The following is a 23,165-nucleotide window of genomic DNA, read 5'->3' on the forward strand; positions in this document are numbered from 1 at the left end:
AGTTTATTGCTTGCAGTTTCCAGGATAAAAATCCTCGATGGCTATGCCTAAATGAGGGGAAAGAAGAGTTGAGGTTTCTTTTTTGCTAATACATCTTCATCTCATATCTAGCATGTATTACTTGTGACTTTGCTATATTTTTCCTATTTTATATTTTATTTCACTATATTTTATTTCATCACAATATCTAGCCTATAGCTATATTTTTTCTATTTCCTATTACATTTCATCATATTTTGTTTTCATGTTTTTATGGAATTTTTCCGTCCACCTCTCATCCCATGTTGAAAAAGTGTTCAACATGAAAGTTGTAGCTAATGAGCTAAAAAATATGCATTGGAGCTAGGTGGTAGTCGCTAGTCCTTCATAGTGATTGCACGAGAGAGAGAGAGAGAGAGAGAGAGAGAGAGAGAGAGAGAGAGAGAGAGAGAGAGAGAGAGAGAGAGAGAGAGCATTGCCTTAATGCTCTAAAGCTGAGGTACAATTGTACAGAAATGGGGGTCAACAAATGATTCAGGACGACCAAGTTAGGAAGTCCACACTTTGCTTTAAAGCTGAGTGGTTGATAAACCTATACCTTCTCTAAATGCTTTTGATATTTTCTCGGAGGGTGCACTATGTAATCGTGTTAATGTATAATGTGAGTTCGAAAGGAGGGGTTTTAAAAAGAAAAAATTTTGGGCAATTTAACAGAGATACATTAAAATAGGGGTTTTAGATTGAATTTTGGAAAAAAATCCTAAAAGAAGGGGTTATTTTATTCATTCAGATATGTTAAAAGAGAGATTTTTAAAATACCCCACGAACGCACGTTATATAGGGGGTACTGAATGGTGAACCCCCCGAGGATATTTTTTACATATGGGTTTCTGGCTTAGATAGGAGGCACAAGGTGTAGGCAGCTTGGTTACTAGGTGGAGCCATCACTAGTAGGACTATGCTGTGTACATGATGTGGGAGACGTGATGGTAGCGGCAAGAGGGCACACAATAGCTGTCGAGGTTAGTCAACAGGCTATCATGCGGAGGAAGGTGGAGGGCTAAGAATTGGATAAGAAGGACAACCAATGGCTGTTTATTTTCTAATTTTCAATGCAAGAAATCAAAAGGCTCTTGGTTTTGTACCATAGCTAGCTACTTATCTACTCAAAACTGTTTTCTGAATAAGTAATAAGTAACAAGCACATGGCCACATCCAATGGCCTAACGTCTAGATATCAAGGAGAGTGTAAGAACCAAAGGGCTCTTGATTTGCAAACTTTGTGCCATGCCGGATTCCCCTCTTGTGAAATTAAAGCAAAATCTCTAGGTTGAGTTCAAGGTGTGCCATGTAACTATTTGAGAAACGAAGGTCTTGGTTGATGGTCATTTAATAGCTCCGAGTATTGATAAGCAACATGTGCATGAGTTAGTGATTTCTTACATCATGGTGATATCCAAGCTGCACTTGTGTCATGTGCTCTTCTGTTGGATCGCTTGGTTTGATACACCCATGCATTTTCACCCCCCTTGGCTCTTACATTTGTGCTAACATGATGTATGGGGGCTCCCAAATCTTCTCGACACACATTGCAGACACGTTCCTTTCATCAAAAGAAAGGTCTTTTATGACCAGATTGGCCACCCTTGGGGGCAACAATCTTTTTTTTCTACAAAATGTGATGATGCTTTCACCTAGGAAGAGCCCAACATTAGAGCTATAAAGTGTGATGTATGGGGGCTCCCAAATCTTCTCGGCACACATTGCAGACACGTTCCTTTCATCAAAAGCAAGGTCTTTTATGACCAGATTGGCCACCCTTGGGGGCAACGATCCTTTTCTTTTCTACAAAAAGTGATGATGCTTTCACCTAGGAAGAGCCCCACATTAGAGCTATAAAGTGTGTGTTGGTCGCATGTCTCGAGACGACCTTACCATGCGCATTGTTGCCATTGGTTGATAATTTTACATATTATCTTTTTGAAAATTCATTATACAGACAATCTCTTTTGGGTACATGTGTGTGTGTATGTGTGTGTGCATGCACACGTGTGTATGTGTGTATGTGTGTATGTATGTATGTATGTATGTTTGTGTCTTTGCTAGCTGCAAGTGTTGAGCATGAATGCACAAATTGGGGGTTGGCAATGATGATAAACCATTTTTGGTATGTACATAGTTGTGGATATCTGCACAGTCATGTGTACAAATTAGTGTAAATACATGCATGAAAGCAAGTTATCGCTTTGTTTTTGCAGGCCTTTTTGTTTGGAGAAGTAGAGAAAGTTTGGAGATTCAGCCAAGTGTTTAACATGAAGGTGTAGGTGAACCCTACGTAAGGTCAAGATGTCGTTTCTTGTGGTGTGGCTTAAGGCACGATAAATTGCAATAAATCTAGAAGAAATTGCAAGTGAGCATGAAGGCCTTAGAAAACGTCAGATTTTCAATCGTAAAGTCTTCGCAATGATTTTTGTTACCTACATGTCACCATGGTGATTATCAAGTTTGATCCTCATTGCTTAAAGGCAGTTACAGTCACATACATGCCTTTCTTGGGAGCTGATGTCTAGGGTGCACCCTATGCAAGTAGAATTTAATTTAAATTTGTAAAAAAAGGACATTTAAGTGTCCTATTTTGCTACCAAACTAGTGTTAAGACTATAGTCCAACAGTGTACCTCTAACTAGGTCCTTGTCAACCAAGGTAATAGATCCATGTCCCGCTTACCCTCTTGCAATGAACAAATCCAACCTTTCATGGACAACTTAAGGGCCTCTCTTATTAAGTAAGAAAAGAGAAACCAATAGCTCTAATACCAATGTATGGAATTAGACTTGCAACATTTGAGAGTAGCGAAAAATGAAAAAACTTTATGTGAGCATTCCTTTAAGAGAGTTCATTTTGAGCAAAGAGGAGTACTTTGATTAGAATAGCAACATAGCCATTAATCCTAGCTTGGCATGAACAATACTTGTAAAAGAGAGAGAAATAGAGAAATTGACAATAGTTGAGTACCGGATCTACTTGGAGCCGGTCCCCCCTCCAATAAGCTTTTGTATTAATGATTCTCCCATTAAGAGAGACTTGGTACAATACAATCTTTGTGTTCCTTGTGACCTAGGTGATGCAATGAAGATGGAAAGCTTCATGCATCACAAACATAACATAGCATAAACTTTGAAAATCATTAACCATCCCCGGCCTCAGTCCTAAGGCCTCAAACATTTTTGAAGGTGGAGAGAGCTAGCAGGGAACGAGGGTAGGGAAGAGGAAGAAGAAGTAACATACGAGAAAGAAATAGTTCCTCACTTATCATCAATATTCTTGCTTAGCATAGCATAATACTTGTAAGGTCCCCAATCCTACCGACACCAAAAACGGGATGGTACCATTGACAGGTCTCTAGGCCTACTAAAGTCAGAGTCCTTAAACAATAAAAACTCCAGGGAATTCACCCTTACCATTGACAATGGTTTAGGTTTATAGCCCTAGAAGAGACCTAGTCCTGTCTCGTAGTGGAAATGGGACCATAAGAAAAAATTTCCGGCCCTATATCTTCATGCTTCAGATTAAGGTTTCCTTAGCCAACTCTTTTTCCCCCTAACATATGTGAGGGCACATCCGTTGGTGGATTCCTCTTCCAAGTGAAGAAGTTTCTAAATGTTTTAGTGTGCGGAAATGGATAGTTACCTGACTCATCAAGTCCACCCGTCCATGATTGACAACCTTAGTCAATCCCCACTTACCACCCCGCACTCACACATGATTTCTGTGTTGTTTAGTTACTACCACATTCTTTTCACAATTAAAATAATGATTCCTTTTTAACTTTCACAACTGCATTTCATTAAGACAACCTTTGAAAACAGTATTTGAAGACATTCTTTCAGCAAACAAACATCTTTAGACTTAAGATAAGGTACTGTCATTCTGAAGTATCTTTGATCAGTACTGGCTTGTCTCAAGACCACTTATACAGGGGTGAAAAACGGCACCCATTCCTTATTTATAAAAACCGGGGTGGAAAAAGCCATCACCCAAAGTCCGGGCACCCATACGCCAAAACCAGTTGCCCATACAACCGGGCGGTTCCTCTAGGATAAACTTGAAAGTACTATCCACAAACATAAACAAGCACGGGGTAAAGACTCCACGAGTGCTGAGGTAACAGACTCTTCCATGATGGTATCTCCATCATTACTCATTACCTGGAGTAAAATATTTCCAAGGAATCAGAGGTGTCTTGAGACAAGCTGTTTTAAGAATGGTCAAACATTTGTTTCCTAAGTCAATCAGTCATAACCCAATCATGTCTTTCTTTACATCATTGCTCGTTGGTTTAGTGGAAGTTACCTTTCATATACAACCAGTTTATCCTTCCTAACCGTACGTATGCAATGTTAACTTAAAAATGAACTTTAAAAGATTTTAAGTGAACAAAATAGAAATCCACCTGGGATTGCTCGTCCATGTGCTGTGGGGCGGGTGCCCGTAGACTCTCCTCTGTTGGCCTATGGCTAGGCCCAGCCTCATGGTCATTTGTGGCTTTGTTTCGCTTGTTGCTAACATCCTCTTCCTCAGTAAGAGGATTTCCCCTGGTTCTCTTTGGAGCCATGTCGGCAACCATATAAAAAGACTTAATCCATTAGAAGTTTAATTGAATAATCTTCTTTTTCCTTGTTTACCTAAAAATAAGGATTTTTGGAGTAAGTAGGTATCTTTAATAGTCAATTTGATGAGATATTCCTTCTATAACTTATTTATGCTATAAGTAATTTCCCATAATTACCATTTAATTTGGGAAGTCTTTTAACTAGGTTTCTCCTTAGTCTATCTTCCATTGTAACCTTAATAAATTATAAATTTCTATCCGCTAATGGGCTATTCTCCCTAAATTGTAATTGAATATGTTCTATCTTTATTATTTTTCATAAATTTGATTAATCATCTTTTCCTCCTATACTTATGGTTTAAATTAGGTAACATTTTACTGATAGTAATTTATTATACCCTCCATTTATACTGAGGAAATTTTCCCATCCTTCAATAGTGATTTTGGACCTTAGGTATTTATTTGGTAATTAGATAAATTCATTTACTAATTTCCCTTGTCTATTTTATACGCAAAATCGGTTACTTTTATTGAAGATAAATACCTAAACTATTTACTTGAGGTTGGAATATTTATCATGGATTTCCCAAGATGTATCCTACCTTTGATATTTATATCAAATGTTTTTGGATTAATTTACTATATTCCGCCTTTTATTTTCTCCTAAAAATAATGTAATTTTACTGGGATAATTAGATAAATTAATTATCTAAGTTTTACATAATTATCTTGGGTTCCCTAAGGTATAGTTAACACCTGATAAATAACTCAAGTCATTTTGAATCTATATGCTAATTTTTCCTATTTAATTTATCCTAAAAACAGAGTATTTCTGCTAAAGTAATTAGATAAACTAATTATATGATCTTCAAATAATTATCACAGGTTTCCTAGCATATAATTAACCTTTGATAAATAACTCAACTCATTATCTATTTGCTAATTTTCCCTATTTAATTTGTCCTAAAAATATATTAATTTTGCTAAAGTAATTAAAGAAATTAATTATCTGAGATTATCCTAATTATCACGAGTTTCTTAACATGTAATTAACCTTTGATAACTCAATTCAAGTTGAATCCATTTGCTAATTTTCCCTATTTAATTTGTCCTAAAAATAGAGTATTTCTGCTAAAGTAATTAGATAAATTAATTATCTGAGCTTCTCCTAATTATCATGGGTTTCCTAGCATATGATTAACCACTAATAAATAACTCAAAGGATTTGAAATCAATTTACTAATTTTCCCTATTTAATTTGTCTTAAAAATAGAGTATTTCTACTAAAGTAATTAGGTAAATTAAGTATCTGAGATTCACCTAATTATCACAGGTTCCCTAACATGTAATTAACCTCTGATAAATAACTTAATTCAATTTGAATCTATTTGCTAATTTCCCCTACTTAATTTGTTCTAAAAACAGAGTATGTTTACTAAAGTAATTAGATAAATAAATTATCTGAGCTTCTCCTAATTATCACGGGTTTTCTAACATATAATTAACCACTGATAAATAACTCAAAGCATTTGGAATTAATTTACTAATTTTCCCTATTTAATTTGTCTTTAAAATAGAGTATTTCTGCTAAAGTAATTAGGTAAATTACTTATCTGAGCTTGACATAATTATCACGAGTTTTATAACATATAATTAACCACTGATAAATATATCAAAGGATTTTGAATCAATTTGATTATTTTTCCCTTGAATTTTCTCTAAAAATAGTGTAATTCTACCTAATTAATTAGAAAAATTACTCAAAAAATTATAGGATAATTTTTCTAGCTTAATGAATGTTTAATGTAGCTCTGACAGTTACCTCAACTTAATGTAAGCTTAATTAATATATTTCCCATTAATTCATGGTTAATTTGGTTAATTTCAACCCTAATATGATAGGATAATTAATTAGCTTAACAATACCAAGCTTAATTACAACAATCAGCAGAGAATCATTAATTAAGAGAGGATTTATGAGTATACATAGGCCTAATCTTTGATTTATTAACAAAATAGATTAATCTAGCCTTGCTAATTAAGAAGGATTAGGCTAATTACCGTTTAGGTTAATCGAGTAGAGCTTAATCTCTAGTGATTTCTGCATAGCATTCTTTCTAGATGAGAGAGAGAGTTTCAAGGCTCTGAGTCTAAATTTTTATGAAGGGAAGGGGGTCTTTTTATAGCTTTTTCTGCGCACCGTGCAGTTTTTGGCAGGTTTTGAAACCCCAAGCAGGCCCCCAGCTTGGAAATGGCGCCATCTGCTGCTAAACTTGTCTTTGGAAGGTCCCCCCCAGCTCCACACAGCCCCCATACCTTCCAAAATCGATTTTGGTAGATTTTGCAAATTTCTAATGATGAAAATTTGAAATATCAGTTAATTCTAGAACCTGAGGTTAAGAAGTCTTTGTTAATAATCATTACTGAAACCATCCAATTTTTATAAACTAATGAATTCCTATTGTAACCTTCCAGGGTCTGTAACTTTTTCAGTTTTTATCGGATTCTGATTCTGAAAATTACTAACCATAGTAAAGCTCTGCTTATGATTCCAAAAATACCAATATTAGCCGTGTTTGAATCCTTAAATAGTGGTTTTCAATTTAATTTTATAAGCTTTGTACAATTTTTAAGGTTTCGAAAACTGGAAACCTTACAATAATAGCATAGTAATGAAGATGGAGAATATGACAAGCTTAAGCATTGAAGCATAGCTCTTGGTTGGATTTGCATTCCATAGCCAAGGGTGTTGGTGGAGGCTCTCAACTTCTCAACAAGCTTGGAGAAGGAGATGGTGTTCTTTGCACAACACACTATGAGAATGTGAGTGTGTGTGTGTGTGTGTGTGTGTGTGTGTGTGTGTGTGTGTGAATGAGAGAGGGTAAATGGAAAAGCACCCCCCTACTTTCTTGGGTCAACCCCCTCTTCTAGATCATGCTTCCTCAAGCCTGGCCAATCACATGCTTTGTGCAAATAAAGCAACAAGGGTAGCAATAGGACAAGTGTCCTTCTTACCTCTTTGAGAGAGAGGACATGAATAATTCTTGAAAAATTAATTAAACAAACGAAAATTGCATTGGATCCCTTTAGAGACCAACCAATAGGCTTTAGGAACCTTATGAGAGCAACATGGAGAGCAGCTTGACATGTGTCCCGGTTCCTTCCTTGGACTAGGCTTTCCTTGTGTGAGGGTGTGTGTGTTCTCTCTCTTGCCCCTACTTGTAGGGCTTGCCCTCTCCTTGTAGGGATCCTTGTTGACTTTTGGAACACGTCAAGCCCCTCAATCTTAGTCCGGGTTCCTACCTCAAGCTCAGCCCTTAAGCCCCTCAAGCTTGGTCCGGGTTCCCACCTCAAGCTCAGTCCTAGCACTTCGAGCATGACAAGCACCTCAGTCATGAAGCACGACAAGCATCTCAATCATCAAGCACAAAAAGCACCTCAAGCACCTCAGTCATCAAGCATGACAAGCACCTCAGTCATCAAGCACGACAAGCACCTCAAGCTTGGGCTACCTCAAGCTCAGCCCTAGCTTGCTTAAGGTCCAAGTCTTTTAACACAAGCTATTGGAGGTCTTAAATGAAGCTAAAACTAAGGTCTTTTAAGCTCCATTAGCATTGCTCTTTGATAGACAATCTCCCATTTGGACCCATTATCTTTGGTCCCGTGTTGAGATGCATCCACAAGTACATGTCTATATTCTAACTCTTATTCCCGTTTATTCTCTCACATTTAGTGATCAGTTTAATGTGAGAAAATCATTTGGGTATAGTTAGATATTAGATTTTATGACAGACAGGCAGTTAGAGTGGCAGTGTATCCCAATGATGGTGATGTCATGCTTGCCTCGAGTATACCTCTTGTAGTTATGTCTATGGGTAGCGCACTTTCTCCATAGTGGTTACCAGATAATGATGCTTCTTTCTACATAACACCATGTTGCGAGTGGTTTAGAACGTTTTCTAGTGGGAGACTTCGTTGTGTGCGACTTGCTAATGGTTCAACATGTGATATAGAGGGTGTAGGAGATGTTTGTTTGTCTTTGCCTAGTGGTGCATCTTACACGCTACTGCATGTGCGTTATGTTCCTTAGCTGAGACAGAGTTTCATCTTAGTGAGACAATTAACAGCTTTTGGTTGTCAGATACTACTTAGCGAGAAGTCTTTCTAGATGCATTGCGGATCACTACTAGTTGGCAGAGGAGCCTGCACTGGTATATCCTATGAATGTGTCTGAGGTTTGAGACTACGTAGTCTCAATCTTGTTGCCAGCATGCGTTCATTGAGATATGATACATGTCTCTTTTGCCAGTGATCTCCATCATGCTCAAGAGATAAAGCATATAGCTCTACATAACGTGCACATATACTCTATAGATACAAAGATAGAGCGGCAGTGCTCTAGCACAACACAACAGGTGATGTTAGAGTTTGTGCAGGCATAGGTAGAGCATGTGTGCTCCCTAGAGACACAAACACAGACACATATGAAAAATATGGATTTTTTTGACATGCTTATGCCAGAGGTTGATGAGTTGATGCCATGATACACAGTTCTACCTATGGGTGGGAGGGACGTAGCTACCATAGTGTTGGTAGTGAAACATCCATATGCTATGAGTAGTCTTGATCATGTAGTGCACGCACATAGCACAGGAGAGGCTAGGATACTCATGTTTGCGCAGATTTCTCGAGTGTTCGTGCATCTCATGTACGATCTACTTGTGTCGGGACCCGACCTAACTAGCAGTTGTAGTGGGATCATTTGTAGCAAGGATAGTCAATCGTACGATGGATGACACTAGCATGACGCTTTGTGAAGCTTTACAGACCATAGAGAGTTGTCTGCGTGATTTACATGCAGACTCTAGTGTGGGTATGCACGCTCGCCTACGACCAGAGCTGATACGAGAGTGTGTAGATCAACAAAGTGAGCCAATGGGCATAGGTTGAGAGAGTCTCTGTCATAATAACTAATATCTAATTCTCCTAAATGATTTTCTCATGTTAAACTGATCGTTTAATATGGGGAAGTACAAGGGGAGAAAAAGATAGAATATTGGTTAAGCTGGTAGACTGGCCACAATAGGGATCCAAAGGAGGGAAAATAGGGATTCAAAAGGGGGTCCATCTGCAAAAGAGCAATGTGCAACAATGAGCTTTAAAGACCCTAACATTCAGCCCATTAAGACTTCCAAAATGCTAAGGTTCCAAAATTCAAAGGTTGTGTCCAATGGTCAAGCTTAGTAAAATTGGATTCTTTGTGAGTGTGCCAAAAAAGACTTCAAGACTCCTATGTAGGAGGGGGCGAGCCTTGTAAGTCGGGGATGAGAGAGAAACACACACACGCTCACAGGCTCCCTTTACACAAATGGAATGAGGGACACATGTCAGCTCCCTAGGCCAATTGCCCACAAGGTGCACTCAAATCCTATTGGATGGCCGTAGAGGTGGACCAATGAGAATTAGGCTAGAGTAAATCTAGTTTAATTCATTTAAAAATGCTTAATAAAAGAACCAATAAGAATTAAACTCTCTAGAAGACTATTGGATAGTCTCCCAAGGGGTCCAATGAGAGTTTAGTTGCATTATTTAATTACCTAAAACTCTCACAAAAGGGGAAAGGGGGACACATGTCACAAGGCTATCACTTATGCTTCTCAATTTTCATTGGCTAAGCTTGGAGAGGTCCGATGGGGTGTCAGCATGAGTAATTTGCATGAGGGGTTTACCAATAGAGAGAGGGAGCTGACAAGGCATTGTCACACACACAATCACACAATCTCATGTGTGAAGCAAGAAGACTCTCTCTCTCCTTCTCAAGCTTTAATGAAAAGCTCATCATCTACTCCAAGCTTGTGAGAAGGGAGGTCTACACCAACAACTCTTGGCTTTGTGATGCAAATCCAACCAAGAGCCAAGCTTCAATGCATGCTCATCTCCTCTACCATGCTAATTACTAAGCTATGCTAAGCTATTATGAGTGATTATGTGAGGAGATGTACTTATTTCTCATAAGACTACTCCTTCCTCTCAATCTACTCTCATACCCCACTAGCTCTTACCATCTTTGAAGGTGTGTGAGGGCTTGGGTCTAAGACCGTGAGGGAATTGATGTTATGTTTTAGAAGTGTTTGCTTAGTCCTTGAAGCTTCCATCTTCATTGCACTAGCTAGCTACTGAAGGAACAAAGAGAATTGTATTGTAAAATGTCTCCCTTGATGGGGGAACCCTATAATACAAAGACTTTTGGAGGGGGGACCATCTCCATGTAAATCCAGTCAGCTGTTGTCAATAGCTTAATTTATCTCTCTTTTGAAGTATTGTTCATGCCTATCTAGTGTTATGCTTTTTGTTGCTCTCTCCACCCAAGCACTCTTCTTATACTCATTAGGAATCTATTCTAATGAAATTCTCACTATGTTCATGTTATTTTCCACTACACACAAGTTACTAGGCCATTAAATGTTACAGTGGTATCAGAGCACAAGGTTTCTCTTTTCTTGCTCAATAAGGGAGGCCCTCAAGTAGCTATAAATGGTTGGTATTATTAATTGCAATTGAGTAAGTAGATTATGGATTTTTCAGTCTTGCAGTGCACTTGCCTTTGTGCAGATAACGGGGCATCACCATCGAGAGCTATGGTCTTAATAGTGGAGTCCTACGGGGCTTGCCTACGGCTTAACCACTATTTAGAAGCTTGACAGAAGCTGGTGCTATTTTGGTGTTGAAAGACCCTCTCTTCTATTCCTTGCAATTAATGGTATTTGAGCCATGGGTATAGTAGCTTGAGTGCTTTTCTAAAGGGGTAAAGAGGAGTAGCAACTAGGGCTTGATGTGTCAAGGTACACCTAAAAAAGTTTATGACTAAAAGTTGTTAGGATGGTTGACAATAGTAAAGAGAGTGAAATTAATGTTGATAGCTTTGATTTTGCTAATGAGCAGGCTACTAATTGTTGGAGATATATATACCAACCCCTATGCTATGTATAGCTAGGAGTCCCCACTATATATGTGTACTCAGTGTGTGCTCTCTATACACACTTTGGGGTTCTATTTCTGTGCTCTCTCTTTCTCTCTCAACATGGTACCAGAGCAGGACGTTTTTGTTTTCAATTTTTCTCCTGATGCAAAAATATTTTGTAGAAACATTTGTTGGTGGTTCCATCATTGCAATAGCTCCAATGATTAACAAAATTGTCAATACGGAGGGATGAGCTACCCGGCTAGGGCATGGAAACACTCACACGGTTAGTGAGCTAATCGTGGCAACACAAATGGTTAACTCTACAAGGTGATCTTCTCGGCCTATGGAGGAGCTAAGCCACAATTCAGGGCAATCTCCATATCCACTTCTCTTCACCTCCAATCAACCCAATCACACACACTACGATTGCAAGATACACACAACACTAATCCTATCATGCAACACGCTAATCGCAAGCACACACACATATATCTATCGAGCACCACACTCCAATCAAACCTACATGCACACACAAGAAAAAGAGGGCAATCACACAAGATTAGAGAGGGATTAACCACTAATTAGTTAAGATCTAGCTAATCTAAGCATCATAGGAAATCATAAAAAGCATGAGAGAGGCATAGTGAAAGAGAATGAATCATTGATTAGTGTTAATCAAGTCTCATGAGCAAGGAGAAGCTCAAGGACTCCATAGCCACACACCTCAAGAGCTCTTACCAAAGAGTGCTCTCAACAAATGAGCTTGAGAACCCTAATTTATTTTACACACTGCTTTTTATACCTAGGGTTAAAATATGCAATGTACGGGCACCGAAGGCCTTTAGGGCTCTACCACTTACTGTATCTGCAACCTAGGCACAGTAACTGACCTATTCTTTACAAGTTGGAACTCCCATTGAGCCCATAACACATTACAAATATTACAATGGCTTGAAATAAATCGGAAATTTACAATACATGACCATTTTGGGAAAACGTGGAAAATGTATAACTCCAATCTTTACTGCTTCTTCATGTTGATCTTTGATGTGCATCCGCACGTCTTCGGTCTTTAGCAACTTCTATTAACTGACATTGACTCAGTTAACATTCCCCTCTTCCGATTTTAGTGCCCGTCCTCGAGCACTGTTGAAAAGTGTCCGTGGAGGCTGTGGAAGGTTTCGATTGGTTGTTGATGGGCTGATTTCTTCAATTGTCATTGAATTTGTTGATGAGGTTCAATTTTCTACAGCATCTTCATTGGTCCAAAAATGTTTATTGTGAGAGATGATGTTGCATTTGTTCGTTGTAATAGCATAATGATGAGGCTTCTGTTTATTTATGAAAAGTATGTACAAGGGAAGTAAAATGATGGGGTTCTAAATTAGGGTCTAATACCTGGAGGGAAAAAAGCTAGTGGGAAAAAAGTACCTTTGGTATACGCGCATTATTGGAGTACTTATTAGCATGGGAAATATTAATAAAGTACTCAAGGGATTATCTGCTAATAGATATAGAATTAAAAGGACAGAAAATATGAAAAGGTAGCATGATGGAACATTGGTTTTCTTGTTGTAGTCCACTCAAGGTGGATAGGTGGAAGCAAAAAGAGTGTCTAATGCATATGTCCAATGATGGGACATCCTATTTATGCATACACACAAATGCATGGGAAACAATATGCTATGCAAGAAAGATTTTGAGGGGTTATTCAAAAAGATGGTGTAGCTATAAAAGCATATGACATGGCTTTGCAATCTAGCACCCCTTTAAGAATGGTTTTGGATGACGAGGATATATGCTCTCATCTTACTGTGCACTGTGCGTGAGTGTTGGACTCTACGTCACTCCACCAATTGTAAGTTAGTAGACTTTGACTCTTATGCTCATCTCATCCAGCATGAACAACATGACTTTAGATATGCTCAACTCTTCCAGCTTGAGCGTAAAACTAAAAACTACAACTCTTAGCACAGAGTTTAATATGACTTAAAGCTTTGGGTCTAATGCTTTGCTCAATTTATGGCTCAGCAGCCCAACTCTGACTATGCCAAAGAGTGTTTTTTGCACCCTGGAGACTTGAATTTTTACATTCTTGTGCTTACTACAAACATTTCTTCTGGTAAAAGTAAGCTTGAATCCTCAAAAAGAGGATTAGTGAAGGACCAAGTTGGCGTTGAAGCTTTCTTTTGCCATGCCTATTTTATCTTCTTCGAATTTGCATTCATGTTGGTTGGGTTATCCTTCTTTGACTATGAAGACTCCATTATCTATTTGATTCTCCAATTGGGCCTGTTGATAGGAGTCTGTGATGTTGTTGTAGGCCTTTGTTCACTATTGGCATCTGGCTTTTGACTAGGAGCATTAGAAGACTTAGGAATCCAAATTTCTTGATGACCTTTGTATCTCCTTTGTTGACTTTTCCTTGCTCTAGATCTTGTTGATGTCTTGATATCTTCATGCAGGTCTGGTGTAGTTGCAGTTGGCTTGTGATTGATTGGTAGCCAAATCTTTGTATAGCCTGTGTAGAATCCTTGTCCAAGAGGAATATTCTTTGAGATCCGTCTTTGTTTTGTATCCTCTTGAGAGTTGTGGTAGACTTCAACATCATTCAATGTTGTACCCGCTGCTTAGGTACCCTAGAGTATTGTCGAGGTTGATACCTTGTGGGCCTTCTTTCTTGGGAGGGACTTTGAAGTTACTTCATACGCTCTAACCTGCGGTTTTGGTACCCATATTTGTCTGTTACCTCCATAATACTCTTGTTATTTTAAGCTCCATTGTGATGCTATCCATCCCATGTGTTTGTCTTTTTCATTAGGGAAAATTTGGACTCACAAAGGGGCCTTATAAGAAGTTTGACTTCCTCTCTCATGTCCAAAAACTGGCGTGCGGTAAAATTTTTGCAAATCAACTCTAAACTTGGCGGAGATTTGACAGTTAGAATCTACTCTTCAAGCTCTTTCTATTGATATATAGCACGCCATGAGATTCCTCATATTTTGAAAGATTCTATTTTTTATTCTCTTGTGTGGGACAACTCCGTCTAGAATCTAAAGAATAAAAAATAGAATCTTTCAAAATATAAGGAACCTCATGTCATGCTATATATCAATAGAAATAGCTTGAAGAGTAGATTCTAACTGCCAAATCTCCGCCAAGTTTAGAGTTGATTTGCAAAAATTTTACCGCACGCCCGTTTTGGACATGAGAGAGGAAGTCAAACTCCTTATAAGGCCCCTCTGTGAGTCCAAATTTTCCCTAATGGTGTCGATTTCTTGTCTTCAATCCAAACCGGATCATTCACTTTGACTAAACTTCTTGGAACAAACGCTTGCTTGACTTTCCTTTTCTTTCTTGAGTACTTTGGCTCATATATCTTTTGCTTTTCTAGGTGTCTCCTTAGAGGTTTTCCTTGTGTCAACAATTGACTTGAAGATTTGAAAGCCTAACTTGCTAGAAGCATCTGATCCACGAGGGTTCTTTGATGTAGAGGCATATGATGTCACACCTTCTTTGCTAGTTGGTGGGAAGTTCCACTTTGGCTTTACCTTTGTCTCCACAATTTGTCTTTGTTTCTTGTGACTTCTGCAACTCTGAATCTAGCAATAACATTACCTGTAAATGTTGTTGGCTACCTCTTGAAAAAGAGAGTATTATCATTGTATCTTCTTTGTAGGCCTTGTGTTGGTCTAACCACTGATGTCCAAGGATGACATCTACAAGCATGTCCTTTGAAGACTTTACCTAAAACTTTACCTGGTCTTCATGATTTTGGATGCTAAGGGTAACAACTTGACATGTAGCCTTACCCATGATTTCTCTATTATCTGGCTTGCTCTGAGTAATCTCTAGAATGCTCTGAATGTTATCTGCAATCAAATTGCAATCATATTGCAATTTTCTTCTTTATCTAGTAGAGCATTGCATCTGACACTTTCTCCTTTTGTATTGCTAAGAACTACAACTATTCTCATTGTTGGTTCTATTGAAGATCTATGTCCTGCTTTTGTCATGGTCTCATCTTGATCTAATTGTGTCCCTTTGGAGGGTGACTTGAGACTTTGTTTTCCAATCTGACTTGCATCAGCTGATTCGACTGGCAATGCCTTGATCTTTGGACTTTATATTGCTTCTTGGTTGTCTGCAACCTCGTTCTTCTTAACTTCTGGCTTTGGTGGCATTCTCTGCTCAAGAGATTTCATGGTTACTCTTTGCTCTGTTTGATCTGCACTTGCTATTGCTTGATTTGCTTTAAGCTCTTCTGAAGTTCTACTCGATGAAGAAGAATCATCTTCAATAAGATCTTCCATTTGAATTGTGCTTGAGGACTTTGTGTTGTCGTCTGTGGGTGACCATTGTTGGTCTTCATTCTTTGTTTTCTGTGATGACTCTGTCATGTTTACATTCTGTATCTCTGACATCTTCTATGCCATTGGCATTCCCATTATGATGTTGTCTGGCATATCTTTTGTTGTGATCACATAGAATTGACCTATGATGATCTGTGAACTTACTTCAATGGTGGTGGAGATGATTCCCCAGCATTCTGCTCATTTGTTTCCTGATATGCTCACAAATTCAGAAGCATCTTCCAGTTGTGGTTGGCCACATCTTTTCCAAGTGCAGAAAGACATAAGGTTCTTGTCTAATTAAAAATCTAACTTTACTTCTCTTGACAGCCTTTCTTCGTTTTCATTAACAATCTTGCACTTGATCATCTTAGGATTCGTGTCTGAATTGACTGCTTTTGTTGTGGTAGTGTCCTTTGGTTGAGCTTTATCTGCATTTTCTTTGCTTTGACCAGCTGCTTCAATCGATGTTGACTCCATTGGATGTGATACTGCACTTTTTATTTGCAATTGATGAGCATTGTCCTCCTGCATCTAGGTAACCCTTGATCTTAATAGATCCATTGTACTTTCTGGCAGAATCTGTCTCTTCGGAGGAGATTTTGGTGGTGAACTTTGTGTAGCTTTCTGGACTTTATCTCCCATTGACTTTGACTTTTGTGCCACCTGTTCTTGCACCTTGAGGCTTGGAATCATCTTCAGATAGTCTTTGACTTCAATCGTGTGACTTCAGTCGTACCATCCATAGGGGTTTTTACAAGGTCATGATCTTGCAGATATTCGTTACCATGTGCATTGTTAACCCTCACGGCTCACGGACACCCCATCACCTACGACGGACGTGTATTATGTATGTGGTAGAGTCAGGTACCGGGCTTGTCAGACCAATAGGAAAAGGGTAAGAGTGATCGCCAATGAGAGGCGCACTCTAACCGGGACATTCAAGGGATTAGTTGGCTAAGCATGGGCGCCCAAGTGTGAATGGGGTGAGCTCATATAAAAGCCAACTAAACCTAAAATTCACTCATTCTCTCATTTGTGCAATAGAAGAGTGCTCTTGCTCTATCTCCATCTCCATCTTCTTCTTCTTCACCTCCTTGTGTGTGTGTGTATGAGAGAGAGAGAGTGCGATCGAGCATTGCGGCGGCACGACGGCGGTGAAGCGGTTGAGCGCGACGTAGCGGCGTCTCCTTCTTCTTCGCGGCGAGGAATCCTCCATGGCAGGAGCATAGAGCGGTGAGTGACACACCATTGCCCTCTTTTGAGCTTACTAGTTAAGCTAGTTGTGTTCTTGGAGCCGTCTATGGCTCACACACAGTGTTAGGCAAGGCCCTTGCTTCGACAGTGCGGCAAGGAGTGCACATTTTTGGCGCCGCTGCCAGGGAATCGCCCTGCACTAAGCCCAAGAGGCACTCTGTGCTTCTCCTATGAGTTGTTTGTAGTAGGAAAGAAGAGGAAGAGGAAGAGGAATGAGTTGTTTTTCTGCAAGTTGTTAATTTCTGTATTGTCTGCAAGTTCTATGATTTCTACATAATGTTGTGTTTTCTGTTTGCACACAGTCTTTGCACAATTAGTAGTCTGCAGTGAATGAATAAGTAGGAAGGCAGTTAGCAAATTCTGTTTGCACAGAGCCCATACACAGTTTTCTGTCAAGGTTTGCCTGCACACAGTCTTTGCACAGCAAGGTAGTGAGAGAGGAAGTAGGTGGACAATTAGTTAGCTCAATGTCAGTAAGCAGTTAACAGATTAGTAAGTGGTTAGCAGCACTGTTAGTAAGTAGATAAGGTAGTGAGCTGTTGACAGTGAGAAAAGGTAGGTGTTGACAGGGTGTGTGGCCTAGAAAGGGTCACCTAAAACCGCGCACGGTCGTCGCCCCAAAAATAAATAAATAATAATAATAATAATTTATTAAAAAAAATGAAAATATTTAAGCGTGAGTGATTGGAGGGGCTACACTAAAATTTTGATCGGGATCGGGATCATTTCCCCAAGCCCAAGCCTTATGATATATACTAGACTCACTCTTATATATATACCCTACCCCCTCAAGAGGGAATGAGAGCATGTGGAGCAAGTCCTCCACTCTCCTCCCTTCTCTTCCCACTTGCACCCTTAGACTTTCTAATTTGGGCCTAGTTACCTACTAGAAATTGATAGTTTTAGGGATTCCGAGGGCATAAAGTGACCAAACGGAGGGCTGTAAAGCACGGCACGTCCCTCTGACCGAGACGCTCATTTTGAGCTATCATACGTTCTATTCTATAGCTGGGTCAGAAAAAAAGGACCAAAAAATCAAAAAAATTATTTTAAAAAAAAATTTAAGAAAAGACTTGGGTTGCAAAACACCCAAAAATACTAGGTGAGCAGCCTTCACGGACACTCACTGACACTTCTAGGGGATCCAAGTCATATGAACCTACGCTCTGGACGAGTGTTAGAGCACGAGCATATTGGTAGTGCCTCCATTTACGCGGGTACCCATTATTCCTCCACCCTAGGTTCTGGACCTTCGGCCGGGACTCAAGGTAGCGCGACCCAAGATCCTCATATCGCGTCTAGTGATTCTTCCTCTGACTACGAAGTCATGGAGGGGTATCCTACACCAAACCCTGATAGTTCAAGTCAAGACATGCATGCCATGGGCCCACGGCCCGGGTCCAGCGTGTTTAGCCGCTTAAAAGAGACCCTTAGTAGAGCTACTCGCTCCGAACATGCGGTTAATGAAATAAATGAAGGGAGTGGGGAAGTAAACTCGTCATTCATGCCTAAAATAGACCCTATGCTTCTTGAGAGTGTGCATGTGAATGTTCCATCCACTGCACCTCCTGATCCTTTAGGACTATCTCCCTCTGAGGTTCTACTACCCGATGGTAGGAGTCTTGCCGAAGTGCAAGAGATCGAACGCTATATGCAAGCAACAAGGGAGAGGGAAATTGAGAACCTACGAAGGCTAGAACAAAGTCGAGCCCTGAAAGCAAAGGCTCCTATGACAACAATCATGCCAGCCGAGCAACCGAGTGCTCCCAAGGTAGCAGTCACGGAGGGGCAAGCGATGGGGAGCAATAATGCTTCCACTTCGAGGGAAACCTCCAGTACGCCAGGCCTAGATGGGATATTCCTAAACGAAAATTGGGAATACGACCTACAAGCAGAAGCTTTAACTGATCGGTACACAAGACACACCTATCATGTGGGTTGGTTAGATGTTCTACAATCCACATCAGGTGCTACTAGCATAGATGAGCAACAACAGAAAGTCTGTGATGTCCTCCATAGGATTGTCAAGTTAGAAAGACAGAACACAGGGATTAACATGCCTTCAATAGGCCTAATGAAATTCTTGGATACGGGAAAGGCCAACCAACCAACCCTATCACAAATGGAGACTCCCTCAGTGAGCCCCATTGATCCTCCATATGTTGTTTCGCCAGGAGCCTCAGTACAATCTGAACCCACAAGTGGCAGCTTTACCTTCCCAGATCTAGCTCATCTTTCTCTTAATGACACTACGGCTACCATGCATATTCCAGTGGTGAGCGTGACAAGAAGTACACCATGGAGTTCATTTGTTAACACTGCGCCGATGCCTAGTAGCATAGTGCCCCCAACTATACCTGCATGTATGTATCAATCATGTGCACCTGTCGTACCTCAGCCTCATGTAGCTCCTACACCTCCGATTATTCCAAGAGCTTACAATCCACAATGGAATTATCCAAGCTCTTATACAAGTGGAGCCATGCCATTTAATAATAACATGCCATATCAGGCACCCCCTATGCCTAGGGCCACGCCTGTAAACTTTGGACCACCGTCTGGTACACTACCATACGAAATATGGGACCCAAGAGCCACGCGTAGGCCAAGGCCAAGGCCAACTCCCATCTCACATGTGGTTCCAGGAGCACATACACCCATTATACCTTCTCAAATAGGAGATTTGGCAGCATTTTCTCAAACTATCGGTCGCTCTATTGCGGAAAACATGCGTAGTGCACCTGATAGAGAGCCTAGGAGCAAGGCAGTTCAAGTAGCTAAGCTCACACAGAAATTCAGTGGAGACGGAGATGCTAGAAATCATATGGAAGTCTTTGAACATGTGTGTAATTCCTTGGAAGAGCACAATGAGCTACATAAGTGTAAGGCTTTGAGTTTGACCCTAAGCGGAAAGGCTGGAGATTGGTATAGAACCTTAAGAGTAGAAGAGAAAACGATCTACTCTACTCTTAGGAGACTGTTCTTAAAAGAATACATACGAGAGGGAGTACTTTGGGGTGTAGCCTCTCAGCTCCAGAAAGCCCAACGAGAAGAGGGTGAATCCGTGAGAGACTTCATTAGTCGCCTAAAGAATCTGAATTCTCGATGCAATCCAAACGAGCGATTCAACAACAACCAATTGCTCGATAGATTCATTAGGGGACTACGACATGAAAGTATCTATAATGGCCTAGTCATTAGAGGTATCACTACTTGGGAAGCAGTCACATGAATGCAATCCAATTGGAGGATAATTTAATGATTGCAGGAGAAAGAGTGTCCGCCGAGCCGAAGTCTAGTAGCTCGCAAGCATCAGGGCATGAGCCAATGAAGATAAAGCCAATCGTGAAAGAGCAAGCGATATCTGAGATGACTTTGGCAGATCTCACCAAGGCCATCCAAGAAAGCCTTAGGGGTAATTGTGCTCCACAAAACACTCATATGTATCCAAGAAGGGAGCAACAATGGTGCTCAATTTGCTTGGGCCCACATACTACGAGTGAATGCCCTACTTTCAGAGTAAAGTTTAACGAGACTTGTAACGCGTGTGGTAGGTATGGCCATCAAGCGAAGGATTGCCTAATGCTTAAACGCATCATGGAAAATAGACCTCCTATAGCTTGGGCAGACTCACCTCGAGTTCTTGCATTGATGCCTACCCCACCCATGGAGCAACAGTTGCCATTACAGCACATGGTCCCTAGAACCCAAAATGTGGTCCAAACCATACCGTTGCCACCTCCAGTGCTAGGACCGCAACCCCCTCATCCAAGAGTTACACCTATGAACCAAATAGGTTGCGAGTCATCTAGTACTTATGTAGATTGCGAAGAGGACATATACTCTAGTATCACCTATGGAGTCGACATGCTTGAGGAGTGTCCCATGTACTATATAGAAGACCATTGGGGACAAATCAAACCGGTATATCAAGCTACTGCGCTAGCAGCAAGAGGCCAAAACATTAATAGTTTTGCCAGGAGACCACCTCTTCAGTGCTACGAATGTGGTGGACCACATCGAGTAGCTGAGTACCCAATTAGAATGCAAAAGAATGCTGCACTAATGCAAACAAGTCAAGGGAGTGCATTGGCAATGCCAACACTCATTTGTAATTGTTGTGGCATAGATCATTTGATCGCACAGTGTCCTAACAATCCAAACGCGCCGAAAATCACACCATTGAACTTAATAGAGATTGTTGATGGGACGCCACCAACTATAAACATAGCACAAGTGAATGCACTCACACGGTCGATGCTCCAAAAGCAAAATTACATCCTCGAAGAGAGAGATGCTGCATCCATTGGTCGAGCGAGAAAGAAGAAAACACGAAGAAAGAAATCCCTTAATGCTTCTAGCTCAAAACCTAGTTCAAAGACTAACATAGGGACAGGAGAGGATCCTGTGTATATGAATGACCCTGAGGATGACTCAGATTCGATAGAGACCACGGAGACCAAAACTGTTACTACAAAGGAAAAAGCTAGTGAGGAGGATCACGAGAGGGAATTACGACGAACACCAAAAGAGTATTCAAAGTTAAACCACCCAGTTGCGAACCCCCAAGATAAGCCACGAGAGACAAAAAATGAGGATTGCAAGAGAAAGATTGGAACCTATCCAAACCCAACAGTGGAAATTGAACGAGTCCAACAACTGAGGGGTTTGGTGGAAGAAACTCAACGAACATTAGAACCTGAACCCAAACATATCCAGATGTCAGACACAGTGTTTCCCACACAAGTTCAACCTCACAAGAACTACAGGCCGTTAGCTATACCCAGTATCATTCGGGAAGAGAGTGAGGGTAGGACATCTGAAAGTGGACACACACCTTTCCTACTAGAGAGAATGTTTGGTGAGGGAATGCCCGACCCCCTTGAGGAAGTGGAGATTCCATCTTCACCATTCTCTTGTCAGGGTCCTACGTCCCACAAGATGCCATTAAATGTTGCCAAATTGATGGATTTCATGTCTTCAGAAGTTAGAACCACCATCATGTCCAAACTATATAAAGACCCCGAGCTAGTCTCAGCTCTTCGAGCCTTCCTCAATGGAGAATTACAGGCCGGATTACCACAATTTGCACATATGAAAAAACCTGACTCGGTAATGAATGACGAGGAACATTTACCACCACCATCTGACCTAGCGGGACATGAATCTGTAATTGAAGTACCCGTTAGCAAGTTGGGACAATACTTTGAAGGTGATGAATCTAATGCTACTCTACCAATCACTACTAAAGGATTAACTATAAAGGGGGTCCTTGAAGGTGGTGCGGGAGTCAGCATGGTGACAAAGAGTTGTTGGGAGTCTATGGGGCGACCTCACCTTGAAGCCACAAGCGTAGTGGTAAAAATGGCTAATGGATCTATTGTTACGCCTATTGGAATGCTAAAGGATCTCAGAATCAAGGTCTTGGGACACAAGGTAAGGCAGACTTTCATTGTTATGGATTTTTCCAAGCATCCTATGTCATTTGAGATGATCTTAGGACGTCCATTCATGAGGGAAGCAAAAATGGTGGATGACTGGTCCAAAAACCACGTCTACTTACAGTTCCAAGACTCTGTCATTCGAGTTGATCTTTTAAGTGGTCGAACGCATCCTCTAGGAAATAAATTCATCATTGATAATCGATCAGACACAACAATTCACTCAGCTCCATTACAGTATTGTTACACGTGTAACGAAGACACGGATATTGGGGAGAACTCTCCTTATATGGATATCCTACCGGGAATGGCTGAGTCAGACAATGTCGATTGGGTGCACCTAGGGGCAACTATAGATACATGGGGAGCTAGAGGAACAACCTGGGTAACACTAGATGGGGAAGAGATACCACACATTGCACCAGTAAACATGTTAGGTGTAGCGCATGTAACATCCAATGATAAGAAAGAGGCACACCTACCTGAGAGTGAAACCGATGATTCCTCAAAGGCTTCACGCCAATACACATCAGAAAGGAATCTCAGGGTGAAATGGATTT

This window comes from Adiantum capillus-veneris, chromosome 6, assembly GCF_014529385.1.
Source record: "Adiantum capillus-veneris isolate H3 chromosome 6, ASM1452938v2, whole genome shotgun sequence".
NCBI lineage: Eukaryota > Viridiplantae > Streptophyta > Polypodiopsida > Polypodiales > Pteridaceae > Adiantum > Adiantum capillus-veneris.